Source organism: Pelodiscus sinensis, chromosome 12 (genome assembly GCF_049634645.1).
Source record: "Pelodiscus sinensis isolate JC-2024 chromosome 12, ASM4963464v1, whole genome shotgun sequence".
In the NCBI taxonomy this organism is placed as follows: domain Eukaryota; kingdom Metazoa; phylum Chordata; order Testudines; family Trionychidae; genus Pelodiscus; species Pelodiscus sinensis.
In genome coordinates, this window is record NC_134722.1 from 43,468,598 (window position 1) to 43,494,175 (window position 25,578).

At 47.8% G+C, this 25,578-nt stretch overlaps 1 protein-coding gene across 4 annotated transcripts in view; it reads right to left on the minus strand.

Moving 5' to 3' along the window:
• CPNE2 (copine 2) overlaps window positions 1–25,325 on the minus strand; it is a 167,000-nt gene extending 141,675 nt beyond the window's left edge. For 2 of the 4 annotated variants that reach the window (XM_006121032.4, XM_075940372.1), the window contains exon 1: window positions 24,419–24,552. The gene's annotated coding sequence lies outside the window, so the exon portion shown is untranslated. Of the gene's footprint in view, window positions 1–8,258; window positions 8,386–24,418; window positions 24,553–24,939 lie in introns of those variants that run through there. The other 2 variants (XM_075940373.1, XM_075940374.1) reach the window with 2 other exon arrangements.
• Window positions 25,326–25,578: the final 253 nt, after the last annotated feature.

Below are 25,578 nucleotides of genomic sequence, written 5' to 3' on the forward strand. Positions count from 1 at the left end.
GATTGGAGCACCCTGCAGGCTGCTCTAGTCTACACCCAGGCTAGCATGGCACAGAACCGTTTTCGGAAGCAGAGAGCTGCAACTGGCTCTCTGGCAGCTCTTGGAGAAAGTGGCAGCAGAGGATGAGTAACGGAGCCTGGATCCACACCATGAGAACACAATATGAAGAAGAAACATGGCAAGAGGAGATACAGACCTCAACGTCCCGTATGTCACAAACCATTCCAGTGCTTACAATGAGACCCTGATAGCCATGTCTCCCAGTAGCCCAGCACTGGCACTGTAAGGTGCAGCAAGAACTCCATCTACTTATTGATTTATCCCTCCCTCTCAAATCCAAGAGCAGCACAGACATTAATGCATTTACCCTCTCAAGAACCTTTGCAAGCAAAGAAGTTTAAATTATCATTCCCATTTACTAAGCACAACAACATTACATAACACACTGGGGCTACATCTAGACTGACATGATTTTCCGCAAATGCTTTTAACGGAAAAGTTTTCTGTTAAAAGCATTTTCAGAACAGAGCGTCTAGATTGGCACGGACGCTTTTCCGCAAAAGCACTTTTTGTGGAAAAGCGTCCGTGGCCAATCTAGATGCGCTTTTCCGCAAAAAAGCTCCAATTGCCATTTTTGTGATCAGGGCTTTTTTGCGGAAAACAAATCTCAGCTGTCTACACTGGCCCTTTTGCGCAAAAGGGACTTTTGCCCGAACGGGAGCAGCATAGTATTTCCGCAAAAAGCACTGATTTCTTACAGTAGGAAGTCAGTGTTTTTGCGGAAATTCAAGCAGCCAGTGTAGACAACTGGCAAGTTTTTCTGGAAAAGCTGCTGATTTTCCGGAAAAACTGGCCAGTCTAGACACAGCCAGGGAGTCTGTGACCGACAGAAAATGAACCCACTGCGCACTACCACTACTACCATCCTTCCTCCGATCCAGATTTTCAGATGTTTATAACTTTTGGAAAAAAACATCACTCTCCACACTGAAGTGCCGTTCTCCATTTAATGGAGGTTTTTGTTGGTTGCGACTGCATTTGGCAGTACGTACTGGAGTGAGATGATTATGGGGGAGGGGGATGTTTTTAATGGCATGGGAAACTGTTCAGGTGCTTTTCTGTGCTTGAATAACTCCAAAATGGTTTGGATTTAGCTGGTCAGGCTTGGCAGGCACATCCTCTGCAACAGGGAACATGGGCCGAGCCAAGTCTGAACAGAAATTGGCTTAGAAATAAAACGTGGACAATAATCCCATACCTGGAGTGTTGAGGCTTAATTAGTGCTCATAAAGAGCTGTAAGCTGGGTAGGATAAAGGCACCACATAAATGCAAAAGGATTTATTGTTACAGTAAAGCTATGAACCAGAAAAACAGCTTCCTGCACAGTACCCAGGCCTCTTGCCAATTAAGCAGCACAGGCCTGCTCCCATTGACCTCAATGGCAGCTTAGCTGCCCACTGCCACGAGAGCAGGCCTGGGCCATCTAGGTGTATCCAGGTGCAATTCCCATCCCTTCTCTGCAGCCCCCAAAGAACTGGGCTCCAGTGGAACCCATCTGGAAATGGGGCACTCAGGGCCAGGTTGAGAGGAGCCCACATAGGGAGCTCATAGCCCCTGCATGGCATGAGGTGGGATTTTCAATATCATCACTGTGCGAGAGTCCAGCCAACTCTCTCATTGGCCTCAAAGAGAGCAGAGTTCGGCCAATGCCGAGCACTTCTGAAAGCCATGGTGATGGCCTGCAGATGCTCCAGGCTGCAGAAAGCTCTGGGCACCAAAGGGGTGAGGCAAGAGACAATGCAAGCAGATCTGCCACCCCAATCCTGCCATGGTGAGCAGCACAGGAGCTACTACAGCTACAAGGATAAAGTGAAATGGCTGTGTCCTGAGATGGCTGTGTCCCTGCTCCTTTGCCCAAAGTATAGTTTACCCTGCAGATACCCAGATTCAATAGCTAGACATCTGCACTTAGATCTTCAACCTCAGGCTCCAGCAACCCTCTGATCTTTGCAATCCCCATATCCTGTGCCTACCGTAAGCCAGAAATAACATCAGAGTCCAGCCAGCCAGACTCTGGGTGCCATGGGTGACTCATGGCAGTGCTTGGGAGGTGCACTGTCCTCCATACCCCTGCCAAATTTTATTTGCTAAATGGATGTCCCCTCTCTGCCCTCTGGGTGGCCCTCCCTGCAAACACCAGTAACCCGTGATTGGCACCTCTAGTTGCCACCTGCATACGCTCTGTAGTGGCACCTGAATCCCAGATGATATAATATTTCACTGGAGGTTCTGGGCAGCTCAGAAGAAAGGCTGGTGGACCAGCTGTGCCCCTTCTGAGGCCTTCTTAACTGGGAGGGCTGGGGCTTCTCTTGTGCTTAGAGGAATGCACAATCACTACATCAGGTAATTCACTGTGCTTACATGCAGAAGGACAGGATATAATGAAAGACATTAGTGATACTTAAGCACCTTAATGGCCCAGTGCTCAAGGCAATGATCCATGAATGGCTTTGTTTTTCCTGTAAGGCTAAAGAGCTGTTGGTCCTACAAAGACAGGTGACCAGGCCACTTAGTGCTGGAATCAATCTTGAATTTATATTTTTCCATTGGGGTGGGGAAGACTGAGCAAAGGATTCCTGCCCTCGGGAAATTCCATGTAAGGGCTGGGAAGCAAACAATGATGGTCTTTAGCTGGCTTCACAGACTGCTCCCCATCCTGAGGGAAGAAACCTGGAAACAGAGAACTCTAATGAGGAGGGAGGAGAAACAGCTGGGCCCAGGTCTGAAAAAAGATCAGCTCTGGCCTGAAGGACTTCACCTGAAATCAGGACTAGGGTGAGAAATTATGATTTGTAACAACTTCTCTCAGTTTATTACATTTAGCTGACAAGTTTTATTTTAAATTAGTCACTTACTTTGATCTGTCTGTCACCATTTGCAGCCACTTAAATCCTACTTTTTATGCTTAATAAAATCACTTTTGTTTATTATCAAACCCAGTGTAAATAATTTTTACCTGGGGGAAAGAGGGAGGGAGCCACAGCAGTGCATCTCTGTCTTTCATTGTTAAGGAGAGCAAACTGAGCTTTCTCTGTGTGAATCTTTTATACAGAGTAAGACAGATTCTTTTTTGATTTTGGTCCCTTTGGGGAGTTGTGCGCCTGCATGCTGTCAAGTCCTTGTAACTGAGCTCTCCCAGAGCCGAGCTCTTGTGTCTGTGTTGCTCTGCTAGGGGACTGTTACCTTGGCTGAGGGAGACTAGAGTTTCTGGCTCAGCAGGACAGAGTGGTAGGGCATCCCAGAAGGTAGACAGGCAAGCTCGGTGGTGTGATCATCACATCGGGTAACAATCTTGAGGGGATCTCTTTGATCTAACCCGCCACAGTCATATCTAGAGGGGTGCTGTGGAGATTAGTTCTGGGTCCACTGCTGTTCAAGATCTTCATCAGTGATTGAGATAATGGCATAGAGAGTACACTTATAAAGTCTGTGGAGGATACCAAACTGGGAGGGGCAACAAGTGTTTTGGACGACAGGATCAAAATTCAAAATGATCGGGACAAACTGGAAAGTGGTTTGAGGTAAACAGGATGAAATTCAATAAGGACAAATACAGAGTACTCCACTTAGGAAGGAACACTCATTCATAAATATACAAAATAGGAAATAACTGGCTAGGAAGGAGCACTGCAGAAAGGGATCTGGGGGTCATAGTGGATCACAAGCTAAATATGGATCAACAGTGTAATGCTGTTGCAAAAAAAAATCATTACGATTGTATGAGCAGGAGTGCGTAAGCAAGACAAGTAGTAATTCTTCCACGCTATTCTGCCGTGGTAAGGCCTCAAATGGAGAACTGTGTCCAGTTCTGCGTGTCACATTTCAGGAAACGTGGGCAAATTAGGGAAAGCACAGAGAAGAGCAACAAAAATTATTAAAGGTTTAGCATCCATGAACTATGAGGAAACGCTGAAAAAAACTGGGTTTGTTTAGTATGCAGAAGACAGGGGGACAAAACAGTTCTCAAATACATAAAAAGTTGTTACAAGGAGGAGTGAAAAAATTGTTCTCCTTAACTTTGGGACACAACTGGACATTAGGAAAAACTTCCTAACTGTCCAGGTGGTTAAGCACCAGAATAAGTTGCCTAAGGAGGTCAGGGAATCTCAATAGCTGGAGACAGTCTAGCCTGCTCTTAAAAAACATCTCTTAGGGATGGTCTAGATCGGTGCTGGGCAACCTGCGGCCCATTAGGGTTCCACCTGTGGCCCATGCACCCCCTGTCTACTACCACCCCCACTCTCTTGCAAGCTGGGGCACTGGAGCCCCACACTTCCTACTCCTCCCCCTCCCTCCCAGCACTTTCAGAGCTGATTGGAGGCTGTTCAAGCTCTGGGAGGGAGGGGGAGCAGCATGGACGGAGTGTGAATCAGTCATTCGTGGCGCTCCGAAAGCGCTGGGCGGGAGGGGAGGAGTAGGAAGTGCAGGGCTCCAGTGCCCCAATGCGTAGGAGGCGTGGGAGAAGGAGGCAGAGAGGAAGCACGCGGGTGGGAGTACTCGAGAAAAAAAGTAAAGTACCAGAGGAAAAAAAAAAGTCAGACCCCTGGTGCCCCAAGCCAGGCACACAAAATTAGTGGACATGTGACAACCTCCAAAATCCTCCAGGCAGCACAAAAGTGGCACACTCCATCTTGCTTCTCTTCCTGGCTTGGGCTAGGACTAAGTACTAAGCTTCAAAGAAATCTTCTTTAGCGTGAAACTCTGGCTTGATAGGTACAGGGCCTGTGAGGAACTGCGAAGGGAAAAGCAAGAGCATCAAGAAGGAAAGATTTAGAAAACAGCAAATCACTTGATTGCACAGGTGGGACGAGGAAAAGGATTATCCCCAATCTCAGGTCAGGTCATCTGGGGAAAGCAAATGAGGTCTCAGAGGGCACCAAGCCAGCAGAGGCCACAGAGCAAAGTCAATCAAGAGCTGCAGATAAAGGGGTAGAAAAGCAAAAGGAGAATCACACTGTGGGGGGCTCTGCCACCCCATGCTCAGTGTGCTCCGTGTGTCTGGTTGGCAGGACAATGGACGAGTCCTGACTGTTACTATCCACGTGGCATGACACTACATAGCAAAAAGTAAAGGCAGGCAGAGGGGAGTGGGCTTATGGGCCTGTCTGCTAGATTGGCTGGCAAAATGCAATCAAAATGGAATGTCAATGAAAAGTGGAGGGAAAACATTCACAGTCATAGGCATGATGTGCACAGTCTGATTGCTGACCAGAAACCCTGCTTTCAAATGGCCCCAGCAGGTGACTGCATTCAGTTCCCAGCTCTACCTTGTTTGCCCTACAACTTCCTGGGGTCTGATCCAACCCCCAGAAAGTCAGCAGAAACATCTGCGTGCCTCACCCTTAGCTAGCACACTCATGTTTAATTCTGTAAGGCACCAGATCCTTGAATGAAGGCTCTAATGGTATAGGAGCGTGAAGTAATATCTTATTTACTATTAGTCATGCTAATAGAGCTCCTATGACACATGTAATTGCTGCTAGCACAATAAACACCACTTAGCACTTATAAATGCTTTAATGTTCAAGTGTTTTACAAGCACTCATAAATTAAACCTCACACCCCCACTTTACACACCTGTGGCAAGGGACTATTACTAATCTTGTACTCAGAGATGGGTCTGAGCCAAAGACACCCCAATTTTGACAATGGAGTGCCTGGATTGGAATTTCATGGCTGGCTTCTCTCTCCACCCCTCATGGGCCAGGCCAAACCAAACCCTGGATCCAAAGACTCGGAACTTTAAGGAGTGTGAAACCCAGATCTTGCTGTTCCAACTCACTTCCAGTTTTACAGATGAGGAAGCAGAGACACAGATGAAGAGGGGGTGCTCTGAGAGGGATTTCAAGCTTTGAAGGGGGTTATTAGAACCAAGGCGAAGACAAAATACGTGCGGAAAAACTAGAGGTAAGAGCATCTGCAGGCAGGAAGAAAGCAACAAGAAAGAGACCTAAACATGAGACCCGAGCACAAACAGCACCTCTGAAACCCACTGCACTTGGTTTCCATCTCTCTGCTAACAGCAAAGTACGCCAGTGATTTCTCTGGCTGCATGGTTGAAAAAGAAGATACTAGGCAAGGTTCAAAGGTAACTCCCACCTGTCCAATTACGGAGGATGTGATGATCACTAACTGAACAGCCAATGTCTGCAAAGTGAGAATAAGCCACAAAGCCAAGTCTCCTCTTGGTCTCCCTGATGGCTGCTGTATGCAGGGAGCAGAGTGCCAGACCTCACCAGAAGATGCTGCATACTTGAAAGGGGTGGGGGACTGGAATTTGGACTTCAGACATCAGGATAGGTGCTGTGGGGAAGTGTTTAAACCAACCCTGCACTGGTTTTAACCAGTTCTGGTCCAAATTCTGCTCCCTAACTAGAACTGCCAGGGTGACCTTGTGGGACAGAACAGAATGCTCCTGGTTGCCCTGCCATCTAGGCCACTGCACACAGAACCAAACTCTGATGCTGCCACCAGCCACCAAGTCCCAATAACGGTTCTCCAGTACTCTGCCTCCGGCAGCCTCAGTGGACCCAAATTTAATCCATAACATCGTGTCCTGGATCATTCCTGAAACCAGTTTATGCAGAATAGAGCAGAGGGTTCCAATCAGGAAGGGCTCCCTTATCTTCTGTCCAGCCCTGACTTTGCACATATATTAGGGCAACCAAGGCGCTGCTCTTGCTCCTTTTGTGTATTCAAGTAGAATGCAGACAGTGCACTGGGGCAGAGAATGTGCCTGTAGTGGGGCGGCACTCACCTCCCACAAACACCCCCCTAGCCAAGTGCATGCACAACTGCGCCTTCTTTGCCTTCAATGACCTCAGGCAGTTGGTTTCTCAGGGGAGTGTTCAATGACTCCGGCCAAGTCTCTCACAGTCTGTGTGAAACAAAACAGACCCTCCCAGGGTATACAGTTCAAGAGAGGCCTGTCCTATTGCCCCTCCATTGGTATCTCTGGCTCAATCTCTCAATAATCCTGGCCCTGGTATAGGGCCATACACCCAGGACTTCTTCCTTGGAGACACTGTCTCTTCAGGCCTGCCTCGTCTGAACTCTCCAGCTGGGCAAGTAAACCACCTGATCCCTTTATGGATGCTCCAAAGTCCCAAAGGCTGACCCTCTTTCAGGTCTTCAACCCCTTTCATAGGCTTACAGGCAGTCCCCAGGTTACATGGATCCGACTTACATCGGATCCCTACTTACAAACGGGGTGAGGCAACCCCACACTAGCTGCTTTCCCCCAGCAGACCAGGGAGACATGGAGCGGCTTTTCTCAGCAGACACCTCAGCTTGAGAATAAAGGACTGAGGGAAGTGAGGTGTGGGAGAATAAAACTGAGCTCTGGAGAAATGTTTGGCGAGAGTTTCCCCTACAACATGTACCAGTTCCGACTTACATACAAATTCAACTGAAGAACAAACCTACAGTCCCTATCTTGTACGTAACCCGGGGACTGCCTGTATATTAATTCCCCTTCCTCTGGGCTTATGCCGCTTCCATAGTAGTTAATGGAGAGGGACCAGGCCCATCCACTAGTTTGATTCCCAACCCAAGTACCCTCCTAATAGCAGTCATGCGTCGCTGTGTTCCCTTTAACTAGTCACATGTTGCTGCAGTTCCCTGGGCCACTTCCCTGCAGCCCCAGCACGTTCTCAAATGCTTCACCATAACCGCGGGGCTGAAATGTTTTACTCAGTCCGAGCAGCTAGCCAGGAACTCTCTTGCTCGCCTGGACCCCGGCATCAACTGATCTGTCCACGATCCTGCTACTCTCTCAGCCAATCAGGAACACACCTAGCAGCTACTGACTGTCCTCAAATAGCTAATGCAGCTCCTTTTATAGGAGCCTGCAGCTCTCTGACTGGCTGCATCCCACACAGTCTCTCTAGGCTGCCTGGAGGACTTCTCTACTGCTCTCATGTGGAACTGGGTGTGGTAGGACCCTCCAGCAGGGGGCCTCTGTGTCTAATCCACATCACAACACCCCCGGATGTTTACAAAACACACATGGTTTTAAAAAGCATATGTTAAAATGACAAACCCTGGGCCAAATATCACACTTGGTAGCACGCTGAAGTGGTGTCTAAAATCCTGCTACACAGCATCTCCCATGGCAACTGCACCAACCAATTCACAGAAAGGAGATGCAATTAATTCCTAACTATACATAAAACAGAGGGCAGAGAGAAGACATTACCTAGCTGGCACAGTCAGCCATGGTCAGTGGACGCATACTGCTCCCAGACAGCAAAGCAGCGGCGAGTCAGTAACTGAAAGCAAAACTGGCTTCTCCAGCCCAAGCAGCGATGCATTGAGGGAGACAGTGTTGTTTTCAAACCCAGAGAGGCATTCACTAGAAAGCCACAAATCACCACCCACAACGGTTATACCTTTTTTAAAAAGGTGTTTCTTCCTTCCAGATGACAGGATGTAGATTCTAATCTCCAGACTCTGGTGTAAATCTAGAGTTCCTCCACAACCAAGAGAACAAGATCAGAATCTGGCCCGTAGCACCCTATGAAGCTGTCCTTGGATCAGGCTGTTTTGCTCTTTTCCTCTACCTGTTAGCTGGCTGTTTTCCAAGCAAGGTTGTGGCAGCGTGACGTTCATTGCTTGGAAAGAACAGGAAGGGTCACCGATGGGCTGAGAGCTAGAAAGGAAGTCTGAACTATCTAGATCTAAGGTACTTACAAGACTCTCGTTACTGTAGAACTGTGGTCACCAACCAGTAGATCAGGATTTACAGGAGGCTATCAAGTGCCAGCACTTCAGCAGCCCCTCCCCACGCTGCCCTGCTGCTCCTGCCCAGAGCCTCAGAGCTGCCCCCGGGAGCCTCCTGCTTGTTGTGGGGAAGACAGAGGAAGGGGAGCACTGATGTCACTCTGTGCCCCTCTCCTATGCCCCACTTCACAAAGTGAGGAGGACGGGGCCTCGGTGAAGGAGTGGGGCAGGGGCAGGGCCCTGGAGAAGGGGCAGGGCAGGGGTATTTGGGTTTGAGATAGATCCTGGACTGACAAATTCAAAAAGTGACCTTGTGCTTAAAAAGGTTGGAGACCACTGCTCATTTATATCTCCTCCCAACAACTCAATGAGGCAGGACAGTGCTACCATCTCTAAAATAGAGATGGGGAACTGAGGCCCACAGACACTTAGGGTACATCTAAACTACACCCCTCTGTCGGCAGAGGGATGTAAATTAAACATATCGCAGGAGCAAATGAAGCTGGGATTTAAATATCCTGCACTTCATTTGCATAATGGTGGCCCACACTTTTTTCCAAAATGGGGCTTTTCCAAAAAAAAACAGCAGTTTAGATGGGGTATTTACGACAGAAATGCCCCATTTTGAAAGATCCTGTACTCTTCAAAAGTCCAGAAGAACAGGATCTTTTGAAATGGGGCATTTCTGTCTAAAATGCCCCGTCTAAACTGCCAGGTTTTTTTGAAAAGCCCCGTTTCAAAAAAAAAGTGGTGACCACCATTATGCAAATGAAGCACAGGATATTTAAATCCCGGATTCATTTGCACTTTCAATACGTCTTATTTACATCCCACTGCCGACAGAGGGGTGTAGTTTAGACATACCCCTAGGGTATGTCTAGACAGCAGGGCTATTTCAGGATACCAGACATATCCCAAAATAGCTACCCCAAGTCATTTAAATGTACCCGTTATTTTGAAATATTTTTCAAAATAACAAGCACGCTATTTTGGTATCCCTGTAACCCTTGTTCCACGAAGGTTAAGGGATGTGTCAAAAATAGCGCGTTATTTCTAAATTTGGCGTTGTGTTCTGGAGACAGAACTGCTTGAGACTCCTTTTATAACCAAGCCTGAAACTAGGCAAGCCTCATCTGGTTTGGGGCTTTTGTTACCAAACAAAATTTGTACTAGGGTGCATCAAAAAGTTGGCAAACTTGTGATCAAGTCCAGATAGCCATTCAGTATCAAAGAGAACAAACCCATGAGAGCAGAACCAGGAGGGAAGGACTGCATGAAGCCCTGCAAACTGGTATTGTCAAGTTCCAACCAGCTGTGTTTAGACACGACCTGCTGCATGGCATCCTCCTCTGTGCCTCAGACATACGTAGGCAGGTTTATTACCCGTTTGACCATCTTCTCAATATTTCACATAAGGGGCTCAGGTGTGGTCTCTGCCGAATACTAAAAACTAGCCAAGCATTATGGTTATTTCATGATGTGAGTATGGGAAGTAAGCAAAGAGTTATGGAATATGCAGGATACTGGGTTTCGAAACTTATAGTTAAACTTGGCTCCTGTGGTGAGACAGGTTTCAGGGCCAACTCAATCAACACTGAGAACAATGGGGAACCCGCCCATGTTAATTGTCTGCACCAGGGGTAGGCTTTACAGAGACAACAGAACCCCAAGAAAAATAAGTGACCCCATAGGGTGAGACAATAGTCTGTAAGGGTACATCTACACAGCGGCACTATTTTGGGATACTTCCAGTATCCCAAAATAATGTTTTCTGTGTCTTGACAGCGCACCTGTTGTTTTGAAATAATGGGCACACTATTCCGATGTCCCTGTAAACCTGGTTCCACAGGCATTAAGGGACATTTCGGAATAGCACTATTTTGAAACATGACGCTGCGTAGACAGCGCCAAATTTCAAAATAAGCTATTTTGAAATTAACTCGAAATAAGCTACGTAGCTGGGTAGCTCAAAACTCGTAGCTCATTTCAGCCAAGGGTTCAAAGTAGATGCACCCTAAGTCTGTGTCTAGAGAGTGGGGTTATTTTGGGATACAAGAAGTATTCCGAAATAGCAATTCTGCATCTTTAAATGTATCCGTTATTTCAAACGATATTTCAAAATAACGGGCACATGCTATTCCAGCGTCCCTGTAGCCCTCGTTCCATAAGGATTAATGGGTTTGTTGGAATAGTGCTTTATTTAGAAATTACCTCAAAATAAGCTACACAATTTGCATAATGAAAACTAACTAGCTTACTTTGAGCTAAGGGTGCTATCTAGATGCACCCTAACTGTAGAAGCGATGAAGGTATGAGCACAAGGGGAAACCCTGCCAGCTGGGGTGTTTCATGAAAGGTGGTCCTAGCTTATTGAACTGGACAAATACTGGATGGGATGAGAAATAACTCATTGAACAGCAAAGTAACCTGTCAATAAGTATAGTCTACACACCAAACCCCTACTTTTCCTTGAAACTCTCTCTCTCTCTCTCTCATGCTCTGTTAAATAAACTTCAATTTGGTTTTACTAGACACATCAAGGCGCCTTATGCTAAGGGTCACAGGAACAGGGCTGCACTGCTTCCACAGAGGCAGCTGACTGGTGGACACTGCAGGTGCCCACAAGATAAAGGATTGGGCTTGCAGAGGTAACCAAGCAGGGTATGCAGATTGCTAGTCTGTGCGGGGAAAGAGCAGAGCTCGTGGAATGCATGTGTCACCAGCAGCCCATAGCTGGAGGGGGGTTTCCCTCTAAATGCATAGACAAGGGTCTCAGACACTTTCATGGGGTGGCAGTGATTCACCACAGAGATCTCAAATACCCCCAAAACTCTCACATCCTGAGTCCTACATGTGTGCAGGGCATTTTCACTCACCACACAACTGTCAAACTAGATCCAATACTGCAGCCCTTCAGGGGACAGACAGATCTTATTTACACAAGTGAGGGTGACTACAATGTCTTGGAGAAGCAACACAGCAGCCTCATCCTACAATCAGCGAGGAGTATCACATTGCCCCTTTTGACCTAATTGGCTAATCTAATTCCAGGGCCCAGAGGGTGTTCTAGTTGGAAGCAGAATAGGATGGATTCTGGTATTCTCTTGGAGGCAAACCTTTATTTACAGGAAACACACAAAGCCCTGCTTCTCAGGCTACCAGAGGAGCTGCAAACAAAAGGAGCAGATTCTTAACTCAAAGCCCCAAGCCTCTTTAGCCAATTTACCCGTCACACTGTGCTTCCTGGCTACTGCTTGGCTCTCTTGGGCCTGGTCCACACTACAGACCTAGCAAAATGCACAAGCGTAAGCAATGCAGTTACGCTGGTCTAATCCCTGTGCAGACCGTGCTACAGAGCTACTATCGCTCAGGGAGATGGTTAATTACAAGGGCAGGAGAGCTCTCTTCTGTCACCTTAGGAGCATCTTCATTAAGGTGCTACCATGGCACGGCTTCCTCAGTGCCAAGCCAGTATATTATGTGTAGACATGACCTTGCTTTTTGCTTCTCTTGCTCTGTTCTTTCCAATGTGTGTGTTCTCTCATAAACCCACTTGGGCACACAATGAAGTGACCAGCCCAGGGTGCTAGTTCCTGGGCAGATTCTGTTAGGCTTTGTTTTTAGATGTGGCCTCTTCAGTGTTTCCTACTCATGAAGAGTGGGTTCACACTTCAGCCTGAATGTGGTTTTAATTCAACCCATAATCCAACTCTTAACAACATGAGGCTATGTCTAGACTGCAGAGCTTTTCCGGGATATCAGAGGTATCCCAGAAAAGCCACGCCGTGTCCATTTCAGAACAGTTTCTGAAAAAGCAGACGCGTTCTTTCGCCATCCCTGTAATCCTCATTCTATGAGCAATAAGAGAGATGTCGAAAGAGGAGGTTTTTCCAAAATTTGGCACCGTGTAGATGCACCAAATTTTGGAGAAGCCTCTTTTGAAAGAAAAGCAGGAAAAGATAAAATTTGGAAAAAGATAGGCAAATTGTGTATCTGCAGTGTAGACCTAGCCTGAAAATTGAGTATTGGCCAAAGGAGCAACATATGGGTATTTTCTTGTTCTCAACTGTCTCAGCTAGACGGGCTGAATTAAAAGACTCACTAAACTAAAGGGACTGAAGTACATTTAGTATTAATAGTAGCACTTTTTAATTTTTATCTTCCAAAGCAGATTTATCGTAGCATGATATTTAGACTGAAAGGCATCATCCCCGTCCAGTGAAGCTGGAAATACTTGGAGATGGTCAGAAGAACAAATGTTCAAGAGAAGGATCTTGAATGGCACCTGCAAACCAGCATGCTCCCCTCGCGGAGCGTAAACGTGCACACAACCACCCAAAGTGTGCGTACAAACGCAGGCAACGTAGAAGTCATTTCTGAGGTACAACTGAGTTTTTTCCAGTTTGGGGCTGAAAATCCTGTCATCGGAGCAGCCAGCCATAAGACACACAAATCTAGGAGGTATCCAGTTACAACAGAGAACAAGTACCTCACTGAGATCCCTCTTCGTCTGAAACCGTGGTCCAGACCGACAGCTGTGTTAGGGCCCTTTTAGCCAGCCTGCCAACACAACGGGGCCACAAACTTAGTGGATCTGGACAATACAAAATAGAACAGCCTTGCTGCTTGTTTTCCTGGAGTAGCATCGTGCCCACAAACAGACTCACATGAGAGGAGGAGCTAAAGAAGAGATTTTTATAGGAATCAGATGGACTTCAAGACAAGAGGTGTCTGAAGAAAAATGCAGTAGCTTCCATCTCCTGCATATCAGCGTTTGCCTTGGTACACAAAGTGCTGCTAAGGCTCAAATGAGACTATCAGAAACCCTGACTGGGCCATTCTCATGCCTGGAGTAATACTATGGAATTGAAGAGATTTACCCCAGGGATGAACAAGGCCCAATTTCTAAGGATGTGGCTACACTCAGATTTCCCTGACTTTGCTCTGGTGCCTCTCCACCAGTGACAGAAATACCATGTTGTCTAACCCTGCTGCAGGAGAGTTCACTGTGCAGGGCGTCTGAAGACTGACACAGTCTCCTGCACTGGCTTTGTTAGGACTTAGTTCCTGCAGCACTGATTTGAAGAAACAAACTGCTGACTTTGAGCATTCACAGCATTAACAAAACAATCCTCAGCTCCTCGTTTCTGGAGTGGTTTGGTAACTGCCACCCCTAAAAGCACAACAGGTTGAACCCCATCATGCTCTGCGCTCAGCTAAAACTTCCACCAGCTTTGCCTGGGTCAGAGAACATGGTCAGGTCCTATGTGGATTCTACTTCGTCATTTTGAAGCAAAATGCTCCCAGGCTGACATTTGACCATCTGAGTTTCACCTGATATGGATTCTTATGACAGACACAAAACCTTGAAAGCAGAGATGTATCGTAAGAGTTGAATCTGGCAGACTCTTCCCTCCCCGATAGCCACATTAGAGATTGCATAGAGCAGGTGAAAAGCACCTCTGCACCATCATATAGAACAGTGGTCCCCAACCTTTTGAGGACCCCCCCGCAAGTGCCGCGCGCCCGGCGCTCCCCCCCGCAAGCGCCGCGCGCCCGGGGCCGGCGCTCCCCCCCGCAAGCGCCGCGCCATGTGCCCGGGGCCAGGCCAGCCCCGAGCACCTGGCGGGCGCATGCAAATGCCCCCGCGGGCGCCGTGTTGGGGACCACGGATATAGAACAATCCCCTGCAAAAGCTGGACACCGGGACCCAGAGAAAAATACCCCTTTCATTCAGAAGGACTCCAATATGCCTTGCAGACTGCATGCACAGTTGTCAGTCTGCCCTCTGCTGTAATGCAGTCCCCTCTGGGATGGAACACTGCTCTTTAGCAACACAACCCGGCTGTGTCTACACTGGCATGAATTTCCGGAACTGCTTAAAACGGAATACTATTCCGTTTTCAGTTTTTCTGGAAAAGGAGCATCTACATTGGCAGGCTGCTTTTCCGGAAAAGCCCTTTTTCAGGAAAAGCGTCTGTGGCCAATGTAGACATGCTTTTCCGGAAAAGACTACTGGGCTGTCTACACTGGCCCTTTTCCGGAACAGTATTCTGGAATAAGGATTTATGCCCGAGCGGGAGCAGAATAGTTTTTCCGGAATAGCGGCTGATATTGTACAGTAGAGCGTCGTTGCTTTTCCGGAAATTCAAGGGCCAGTGTAGACAGCTCGCAGCTTATTCCGGAAAAGCGGCTGATTTTCTGGAATAAGTGGCCCAGTGTAGACACAGCCCCCATGTTGCCAACTCCTCTGATATTTTAATGTACATCTCAGGGTATCTGGTGTTTTTCTTAATCCCCAGTTCCCAGAATCCTATGAAAAGTCTCATGTACCTTTTTAATAAATGTACATTTTTTAATTCTTGTAGTTCTGTAACACCTCCTCCCCGCCATGCCCCGCCCCCAATAGCTCAATAACCAGCAGGCAAATAAAAAGAATCCAACAGGGATTATATTTTAGCCACTATCATTATTTTTTTGGTGCCTGACTCCTAAATTCTGAGTCACAGGTGCTGGAATTAGGGGTGCAGGAGGTGCTACAGCACCCCCTAGCTTGAAGTGGTTTCCATCACACACACATGGCTTACAATAAAGCTAACCAGCCTTGTGAGAAGCTGGGTTAGACACTATTCCAGTTCCTAATCTTGCAGAGGTTAAAAAAAGGGCCATGGAATCTTTGATGGGCACAAACTGTCACTCTGACGTCTCATCCAAGTGATAGCAACTAGAGCAGCCCAGTGCCCCGCACCAGTCGAAGGCACTGGATCAGTATGGACTCACAGGAAAGAGAGCCAGTCAAAGAGCTGGTCAGGAGCTCTCTGATGAAACACGTTTTCATTAGACAAATTGGAATTTTCTAACAGAAGTGTTTCCTGGAAACATTTGGGTTTCGACGAGTTCTGCTGAAATGCTTTTCAGGCAGCTGGTAGGCTGCTAGAGAGCCGGAGTTTTCATGGTCCAGGCATCCAGGGCAACCCTGACAACAATCTGTCTCAGGCACATCGTGGCTTCCAGGCCCTCTGACGTGGAGCTGGGGGGCTGCCGGTCCCAGAAACCTCTCTGAGCTTCTAGGCAGAGGACACACCAGAAAGCCCCTGCAGTCACAGAAGCTCAGGGATTCAGGGCAGCTGGCTGCACTGTTTTGTGCTGCGTAAGAAGAAATTGCAAAGTTCAAACAGGTCTAGCGTCTGTGGGGTCACGGTCATCCTCCTCCTTACACATGGTAACACCGAACAAGTCTAAGCTCCAGCTTTTTTCTCATTCATTCCATTCACAAGTCTGTCAAATAGAAGTGGGCTCTCAATTATAAAGGGGCAGTAATTCAGTGTGCAGGAAGAGATACCTTAGGTCAAATTAGTCTGAGGTATAAAGCCGCTGACTTGGAGGGGCTTACATCAGGGGTTAATTTGGATACTGGAGGCAATATATCAAATGCAAGTCAAAAATCTCAGAGGTTTGGCAGATAGGCACTTTTGGAAATGGTACTTACGTGGTTTAGGGGACTACAATGCTTTTTGAAAACGGATTTTGGGCTTCTTTCACTGAGGTGCATTTTTTGAAAATTTCACCTTGCTCCTGCTATGAGCCCTATTTCACCAGCCATAGAAGAGCTGAATGGTCAGCAAAGAAACAGCATGGCCAATTCAAAGCATTAAAAAAAAAATAAAAATCACTAATCATGCCCCTTCCCTCCTCGATGAAAACAAATGAATAATAGAGATTTGCTTAAAACAATGTTGGGTTCTTTCTATTTCCCTTCTATTTTGTGAGCCTTTCGGCATCACATTTTCAAATTTTTCTATAAACTCCCCCCCCCCCCCCCCCCATGAAAGCAGAGAGCCTCAAGGAGCCACACACACACACACACACACACACACACACACGACCTGTGGGAGCAGGCAACATTGCAACAGAACTTGAGACCGAAGGCTTAATTCCGCTCTCCCTCAGATCGGTATTACACTCATGGAACCCCACTGATTTCAGTGCAGAAACTCCTAGCCTGATTCACACCACAAACAAGAACTGAATTCAGCCCTGCTCCTGCTTCCATTGTGATCAACAGGAGCTCTTCCATGCAGTTTAACCAATGCAGGATCAGGCCCCAGGTTATTACTGGCTCAGAGACTAATGGCTTTGCTCCCAGTGCAGTGCACTTAAAGACAACAAAAAATTATAGAGGTACAAATCCCAAGAGGTACAACTGTTAATCCACCCTGGCTGTTCACAGTGCTACACAATCAAACAGCTGTAGCACAACACAACCTGTCCACTGCAATGTGGGAAGAGAAGAGAGATGTAGCAGAAGGAAAAGCCACATCAGAAGGTCTTTAAAATTACCAGCCACATCTTGAAGCCAACAGGCGTAATTTAACATCACTGGAGGTTAGGCTGTCTTGTTTTCCTTTCAACAAGCAGGAAGGATCAGATAAGAAACTTGTTCTCCATGTACAATGCAAACCACACTGCAACAAAGCCACTCAGACTGTCAGTTGCAATTTCCTCATCCAGCCATGTTTTTAGACACACTCCACTACAGAGAAAGATCATTTTCATGCAGTCCAAAAAACCCACACCGAGTGGAAATAGTATTAGAGATTGCTACGCCAGCACAAAACCTTAAACTGCAGGGTTAGGACTGAATCCTGAAAGACTGGTAATAATTTAAGCAAAGAGCTCCCACAAAATAATCCAGGTATAATCTAACTGAGGGGGAGGCATGGAAACAAGGATCAATTCATTTGTCTCCCCACATTAAAAAACTGAATAGAATAAAGGTAATGTATAGCCATTGCATGGAGGGTGGAAAACATACACACTCAGGGCCAGACTGTGACAACCTCCGGGTTTAACTCAGAAAAGTGGCCCAGTGTTGCTAATGCAAACTAGCTAAACCCAATTTAAACTCCATCTGATGAAGTGGGTTTTATCCACAAAAGCTCACGACTAATTAATTTGTTAGTTTCTAAGCAAGCACCACAGGACTGCTCCTTGTTTTTAAAGTTACAGGCAAACACAGCTACCCTGAGACTTCCAACTCAACCCAGTGTAGATGTTTGTGCTGGATTTCAGACAACTGGAGCATGGGGCAGAGTGATTTAAACAGTCAAGGGGAAAGTCTCAATATAAATAACTGATTTTAAATCAACATTTACATTTGTACTTGAATTATTTTCTAAAGAGATGTGTTCCCATTAGTTGTTATAACTATTAAATGTAGACTTACAGAGAAATAGAGCCTTTACACTATATTTGGTACATCTCGTTGCTACCTAAAAGAGTACACTATAATGGAATACATTTATTTAAGCAATTACATAGTTTGATATTTTCAGATTCTTCTTGTAAATTTTAGTATGTTAGAAAATGATGAATGATATATTGCTTACTATTAAATAATTCTTTGCTCAATATTTTTATCAAGTTATATTAAGATGATACCTGAAATGTAAACAAACACACAAAAACAACAAATACAATTTATTTTTAGTAAACAAAATAACCTTTAGGGTTTGGGATACACAAACTTCTCTTACCAAAGATGTTTCACATTTACAACCCAACAATTTATTAAATAGAGGGATTAACTGTAGTCAGAGAATTCAACTCATTATTTCAGGTCAGCCAGGGAAAATTGTCACACATCTCCAATGAAGCTAAATGGAGCTTAAAGTTCCTACTCACCTAAATCTCCTGGAAATGAGACAGTGTCCTATTGTGCCATATTTATAAAGCTTGGCCTCAAAGTTAAATATTTTCCCCCTGATTTTTGAAAAGCAGCCTTCAACTCAAAGGCTTTCGTAGAGGCTCATTCAGTTTTTACTTCCATGTTTTATGACATTATCATAAGTTTAGACTTTAACATTTTGTAGTAAATTCTGATTTTATTTTAAACATGTTTATATTAAAATGAAAAACTTACAATTTAAACAAAAGCAAAATTATTAATTTTGTATTTTTTAAATCATCAATTTGTATTCACTTTGTTTTGTCCTAAGCTCTCTTGGTGCTCAGTTTTTGAAAAATTTATCGACATAATTGTGGATTTAGGAGCCTAACTTTAAACACCCACTTTTGCCTCACCATCGTGAAGACACACATGTGCACTGAGTGTGCACAGACAATTATGCATGCACATGTGTGACAATATGTTCAGCTCCAAACAGATGCTACTCTCATTCACACAGCATGCAGCTTCAGAGACACAGTTTGTCGGGCGCATTAGCTTTCAAAACAGAAGATTCACTGAAATCTGATGTGTCAGACAAATAGGAGACTGCTAAGGACTCCCCACAGCTACACGAGGTCCTCAGTCAATCCTGAGCACTACAGAGCACTGGGAAGAGAATATATCCATCCCCATGGGGAAGGAGCATCTGACTTCACCCTGCAGAGATCTTGTGGGAATGACAGTATCCATGATTCTCAAAGGCACTCCCAGGAAAAGTCACAATGACCATGGGGTACATATAGCTTCATCTGCTACCTGTGGTTTAGGATACCTTAGTTTCCTGAATCCGTACACTCCATGGAATGGTTTCACAAATTCAGGATTTAGCAAAGGGGCACTTACTGTAAACAGTTTGGAACCCAGCTGGATAGGGTTTGTTAATGGCATAATACAAGCCAATATGAATGGAGACATTTCTTACGGATATGCAAACCCAAGACCAATAGCCCCCTCTTTGTGCATGGCACCCAGACACTGAAAGTGACTAGGAACATAAGACTTGACACGGCTGTATTCCCCCCAGATGTGTATTTATCCACATAACGCCCCTGCAAAGTAGAGCCATACAGGTATCTCCACTGGACAAATGGGGAACCCGAGGCTAAGTGATCTGCCTAAGTCTCACGGGCAGTGTGTAGGGCTAGATCTATACTGTGGCATTTTTGCAGAAAAAGCGTAGCCTTTCCCGCTTTTTTCTGGGGAAAGGGGGAAGAGGCTTTTCCGCCATTTGGCCCTGTCTAGACGGGGCCAAATGATGGAAAAGCCTCCTCTTTCGGCGGAGCCCTTATGCCTCGAAAAAAAGCGGAAGAGCAAATGCGTTCCTTAGTCACGGTGGAGTTTTTACAGGATACCAGAGACGTAGCCCCGCGGAGCAAGAAATCGTTTTTCAATCTCCCAAGTGCTAGGCTAGCACCCGAACCACATCTCCCCTCTTCTCTCACCCACACTGATGGAGATCAGTAGTAGCTTCAGGGACATGTGTGAAGTTACAGCACTTTAAAATTGGTCTGAGCAAAGGCAAGACAACATCATTACAGGGACACTGACTAATCTGGTTTCATTCGTCAAAGTGAAGCAACCCCATTCTATTTTAAAATATATGTTTTAATAACCTTTGTTGGTACTAACTTACTTTGTTTAAGACATTTAACTATGGTTTGGGGGAAAATCCTTAGCAGCTGGAAACTAGAAGCCAGTGTTTCAACCCTACACAGATTCTCACCCGTTAAGTATCTAGTCCTTTATTTTGACAGTGTACTTTTAACATGTCACAGGCTCTTGCTCTAAGCGATTTTTTTAATCAGTCTCTTCATTGCTCCCATTAATGTGACTCAGTTTGTAGTAATTCCTGGCCTAATTTTTTCCCGATCCACTAAGGATACGTCTACCCTGCAGCAATATTTTGGGATACTTCTGGTATCCTGAAATACCTATTCTGTATCTGTGAAAAAGCCTATTATTTGTAAATATAACAGTCTCACTATTCCAACATCCCTGTAAATCTCATTCCATGAGGATTAAGGGATGTTTCGGAATAACGGTTTATTTCTAAGTCTGGCACTATGTAGACAGCACCTAATTTCGAAATAAGCTATTTTGAAGTTACCCCAAAATAAGATACGCAACTTGTGTAGCTTATTTCAAGCTCCGGGTGCAGTGTACACACACCCTAAAGGAGCACTTATGTCCTGGGCTGGCAAGACATTAGGTGACTGAACATTGCCACTGAGGTAAAAGAATACACAATTTGATGTTTCTTGTAATTTTCCCCGATTTTCAACGTTCTGGGCCATACATGTGTGTCAGTGGTAACCAGGGATGGCAGCGGCTAGTTGGCCAAGCATTTAACCAATCAGTGATTCAGGCCCGTATGCAGGAATTTCAGGGAGGGCTTTTTTTGTAAATGTGGACCACAAGGGTGTGAATGCACCCCCCCTCCATGACACCCTTCAGAACCCCCCTGCATATTGGCCTGTGATTGCTTATTGGTTAACAGTCCTGGTTAACTGCAACACCCTCCCCCCACGTGCCGTGCAATTAAAGCTCGGACCGGCAGGGTGGCTTAATGCTAGCCCACCAGTCTGAGTTTTAAATGAAGAGCACGCAGGGGAGTGTGGGGTGGTAGGCAGGAGCTGGTCCAGTGGGGAGCCGGTTTAAAAACTGGCTCTCACCTGCTGTCCAGTATCAGAGGCAACAGCGTGGGGGCAGCAGCCCCCGTCTGCAGGGGGCCCGAGCTCTCTGCGGAAAGAGGCTGCTCCGGCATCCCGCAGAACAGCCACTGTCTATGGCGGATCCAGGCTTGCAGCAGACAGAGTCTGCTCCATGGAATGCTGGAGCAGCCTCTGTCTGCAGGCAACTCAGCCCTCCCCACCCCACCACAGACAGGGGCTGCTGCCTGTATCAGAGGCAGCAGCACAGGGAGCAGATTTTTAAACTCTCTCTCCTCGCAGACTGGCTCCTGCCTACCACCCCGCGCTGCTGCCCCGATACAGAGGCAGCAGCACAGGGTAGCAGGGGGCTCCCCGAGGGAGGGGGCATTTTAGCAACTGCATCACTGCAGCTACACGATTACTAAAATAAATTATTTCTAACATCCCTAATGGTAACAGCCTACAAACTTCATTAAGTGCCCTAAGAACTGCAAAGTTGAATCCTGGGCTATGGAGGAAGCTATCAGAGAGCAGGAGCTGAGCCACAGAACTCTTCAGCAATCCCAAAGTTGAATGGTGACCTCTAGGGAGAGGTCTACAGTAAAGGCCAGATTCTCAGCCCAGTTTCTCCAGCATCATTCAGGAGCAACTCCAGGACAGTCCATGAAATTACTCCTGACTTAGCACTGAATCCACAGGCCACTGAGGTAAATCTTTGCATTGACTTCAATGGGAAGTAGATCAGACACTTACAGAGTTGTAGCCAAAAATCAGAATCTGGCACACAGGCCTTCTTAGCTACAAATTTCCCACCACTGCAGTTTCTTGAGCAACAGCAAAAGTGGGCATGCCAGTACATTAATCCTTATTGCTCCATGCAGGCCCTGGACTCCAACAGGGCCACCTGCGTAATGATTACTCCATGAGGAAGCATTACAGTACCAGGATCTTAGTTTGGCAACGGGAGGAGGGGAGCTAAGGGAAAATATTTTCAGCGTTCAATTCAGTCTTCAGGTGTTCATGGCATTCGTGGATCCAGAACCCAGATGGAGAGTTAGAGCGTGCTACTTCTTGGTAGGTCAGTTACTTGCCCTGCCTTGGATTGAAGAACTTCCTAAGCCTAGCCAGGAATCACAGCTATCACTAAGACTATGGGGTTTTTTCCGACAAATGGTCCCGTTTACATGGAGCTTTTTATCGGCAACACCTCTTCCGCAAAAAGAATAGGAAGAAAATATGCAAATATGAGCGGGATTTCCATATCCTCTTCCGCAAAAAAACCGCAATGTAGCCATAGCCTAATACTGGGAGTTGTTCCTACAAAGAAAAGGAGCCCTTCCCACCACCTCCTATACAAAGCAGTTAATCACCCACCAAGGTTTCAGCAGACCCAGATGCTACAAAGCAAATAGCATTGAGGATCACAACAGCCAACGGGAAGCGTACAAAAGTGAAGGCACTCACACACTGGTGGCAAACAAGCATCTGCACACTCACAAGCTCACTGACATTTGCTATGACTTGCATCCACAGCAAGTGGGGCAGAGAAAAGCGGGAGGGGACCCTGCAGCACTGAGCTGCCAGAAGGATATCCAACACCTCAAAGCACCCAAGTGCAGGGCCTGTGGAAATTAACAATCAGAATGCAAAGTGGATCACTGATCTCTTCTCCCAGGTAAATCTTTGGGCATATGTGAATCCAGGCTGGATGCTAAGCACCACACTCACAACAGCAGTCTTGTTGAAGTTAGCAGGGCTGCTATAGCCATGTATTATGGTAGCTATAACCCAGATTTAGGCCTGACTGTTCTTCCTATGAACACACAGTACCCTGAAAAGTTACAGTCTCAATAGATAAGACAGCCAGAGTGGGAGCAAAGTAGTACTGAGTAAGCTGCGTCACCGGCATGAGTAAGACAAGCAATTTGTAGTGCAGAACTCTTGAGAGAGAAGAAAGGGCTTTAAAATGTGCCATAGGACACATGTACCATCGGCTCTAAACCCATCCCTGAAGTTCCTAGAGCTGCTGCCAAGAATCAGGCTCATTCTTATGTCCAGGTGGTATCTTAAACATTCAGGGTGAATAGATGCAGGGCCCTACAGGTGCGTCTACACTGCCCCAGTAGCTCACAATAAGCTACGCAATTTGAGCTACACAAATAGTGTAGCTCATTTCGAGTCAATTTCGAAATAGCTTATTTCGTCATTGGTACTGTCTACACAGCACCAGATTTTCGAAATAACCCGCTATTCCGAAACGTCCCTTGCTCCTCGTGGAATGAGGTTCACAGGGACATTGTATTTCAAAGTAACAGGCTTGCTGTGAAGATGCAGGATATCCCAAAATAGCGCTGCAGTGTGGACTTAGCCTACCACATTAGCAGAGCCTTTCTTTCTGGCTCCCCCAACGGCAGAGAACCCAAGGGCTGTTAGGAAGCTGCAAGAGAAGCAGTGTTCTTCACTTCCTCGCCTCCTGATCGGCACAGCCAGAATCCACAAGCTGTGATGGATTCTCCCTGCAATGCTCTAAGAACTTGGATTGTCTCTCATACTTTTAGAAGGGGAGAGCGCTCAGTAGCTTTAAAGGAAAAAAATCGCAGGTCTGGCCCAGGAAAGCTCATCACCTAATAAACCAGCCTGTTAGTCTTTAAAGTGCTGCATAGTCCTGTCTTTTGCTCCAGTCAGACCAGACTGACACGGCTACATCTCTATTACTCCTCCAGAGCGGAGGTTCTCCCCTAGTTACTGCGAGCCTGGGAGGATCCCAGGCGCAAGGCAAATGCCATCAGGTCCCAGGCTCTGCGAAGAGCAGACAGCGCAGTCGTGGAGCAATGTCCGAGCAGGAAGGCGGAGCAGCAGGGGCCAGTGAGCATTTGGTTTGACCGGGCAGCTGCAGCTGACGGAGCCAGGCGCTCGCAGCCCAGCGCAGGGTGCCCGTGGCCTTGTAGAAGGGGCTGCAAAGCGCCCTCCGGCGGCCGTGGCTCAGGCGCTGCCGGGCAGGGCAGGGCTGGGGACGCTCGCTCGGAGGCGAACCGTTTCCTGGATTTAAACTATGCACAGAGTCAGGCCGAGCCTCACCCCCGCCCCAACCCGCCCGCCCGGCGCCACTGCCGGGAAACTTGCAGAGCTGCGGCCGAGAGGGGCCCGCAAGCCCCGTGCGGTGCAGGAGCCTCCCCCGGCCCCTGCAACAGCCGCGCTCAGCCTCCCTCCTGGAAGCGGCAGGCGGCCCCTCGAGCCCAGCCCCGGGGGACTTACCGCCGGGTCCGGGGCCAGGCCCCCCGCTGCTCACCGAGCCGCCGCGGGGCGCTGCTGGGGCATCGCCGGCTGGAGCGGGCACGAGGGGGACCCTTCCCCGCGGGCTCGGGGTCAGTGTGTGAGCATCTCCCCAGCCAGGCAGCGGCTCCTCGCGACGGGGGCGCTCCGCGGCGCGCAGGGCCACGTCCCCGGGCTCGCTGGAGCTCGCCGCGCCGCGGATCAGCCCGCGCCCGGTGGAGAGCAGCGCTGGGTCCGCCCTGGCACCGCTGCGCTCCCGGCCGCGACCCGCCCAACGCGCGGCGCCAGGCAGCGCCTAGTAAGTGGGCGAGCGAGGGGTGGGATCAGAGCAAGCCGCGCGGCGCCCAGCCATGCCCACGCAAGGGCCCCAGCCCACCCCCGAGGAGACACGGCAGCGAGCCCCCCTCCCCGCCGCACTCCGGGAGCACCGCTCCCCGGCTGCCCCGGGGACAGACGCCGGGCGCCACCCCCAGGGAGGTGGATTGTCACTAAGTGCTTCTTACCCGCAGCGCTTCCCGGGGAGGGGCAGCGTCCTCAGGCGCTCGCTTCTGCCCGGCTCTCGGAGGGGGAGACGCGCTTTGAACAGCTTGGGCGAGGTGGCTGGTCCTTGCAAAGTAAATAATCTCGGCCCGCGCAAGAGACGCGCCCGCGGCACGTTTGCACCAATCCGGCTTGTTGGGAACCGCGGTTGTGCCCGTTCGGCGGGGGCAGGCGAGCGAAGCGCTCCGGGCTCCTAACGAGGCCCGGGGAAACCAGCTCGTAACGTGCCGCCCAGTCGAGGGCCCGATCCTGCCCTCGGGGGCATCCCTGGGCCTGGACCGCGCTCCGAAAGCTCCGAAGAGCTGCAGGATCGGGGCCTCTCGCTTTGACCGAGCCCCACACACAACGTGCGAGCAGCTTCTCGCCAACACACGGCGGGCGATGGATTTCTGGGGAGCTGCTGGGACTCCGGATTCCTTCGAACCGCTGCTGTTAGCACGTGCCATGGGCGCCCATTGGCTGAGCTAGCCCTGTAAAGTGCTTCAGCCTAACGTGAGTTACTTTGCCATTGACCAACTTGTGCTGAGGATCCAGTAGATCTCAGCCAGAAGCCACTTTCCCTGGCTGGACTTGGCCCCTGGGACGCTTTGCCCCCTTCTGGA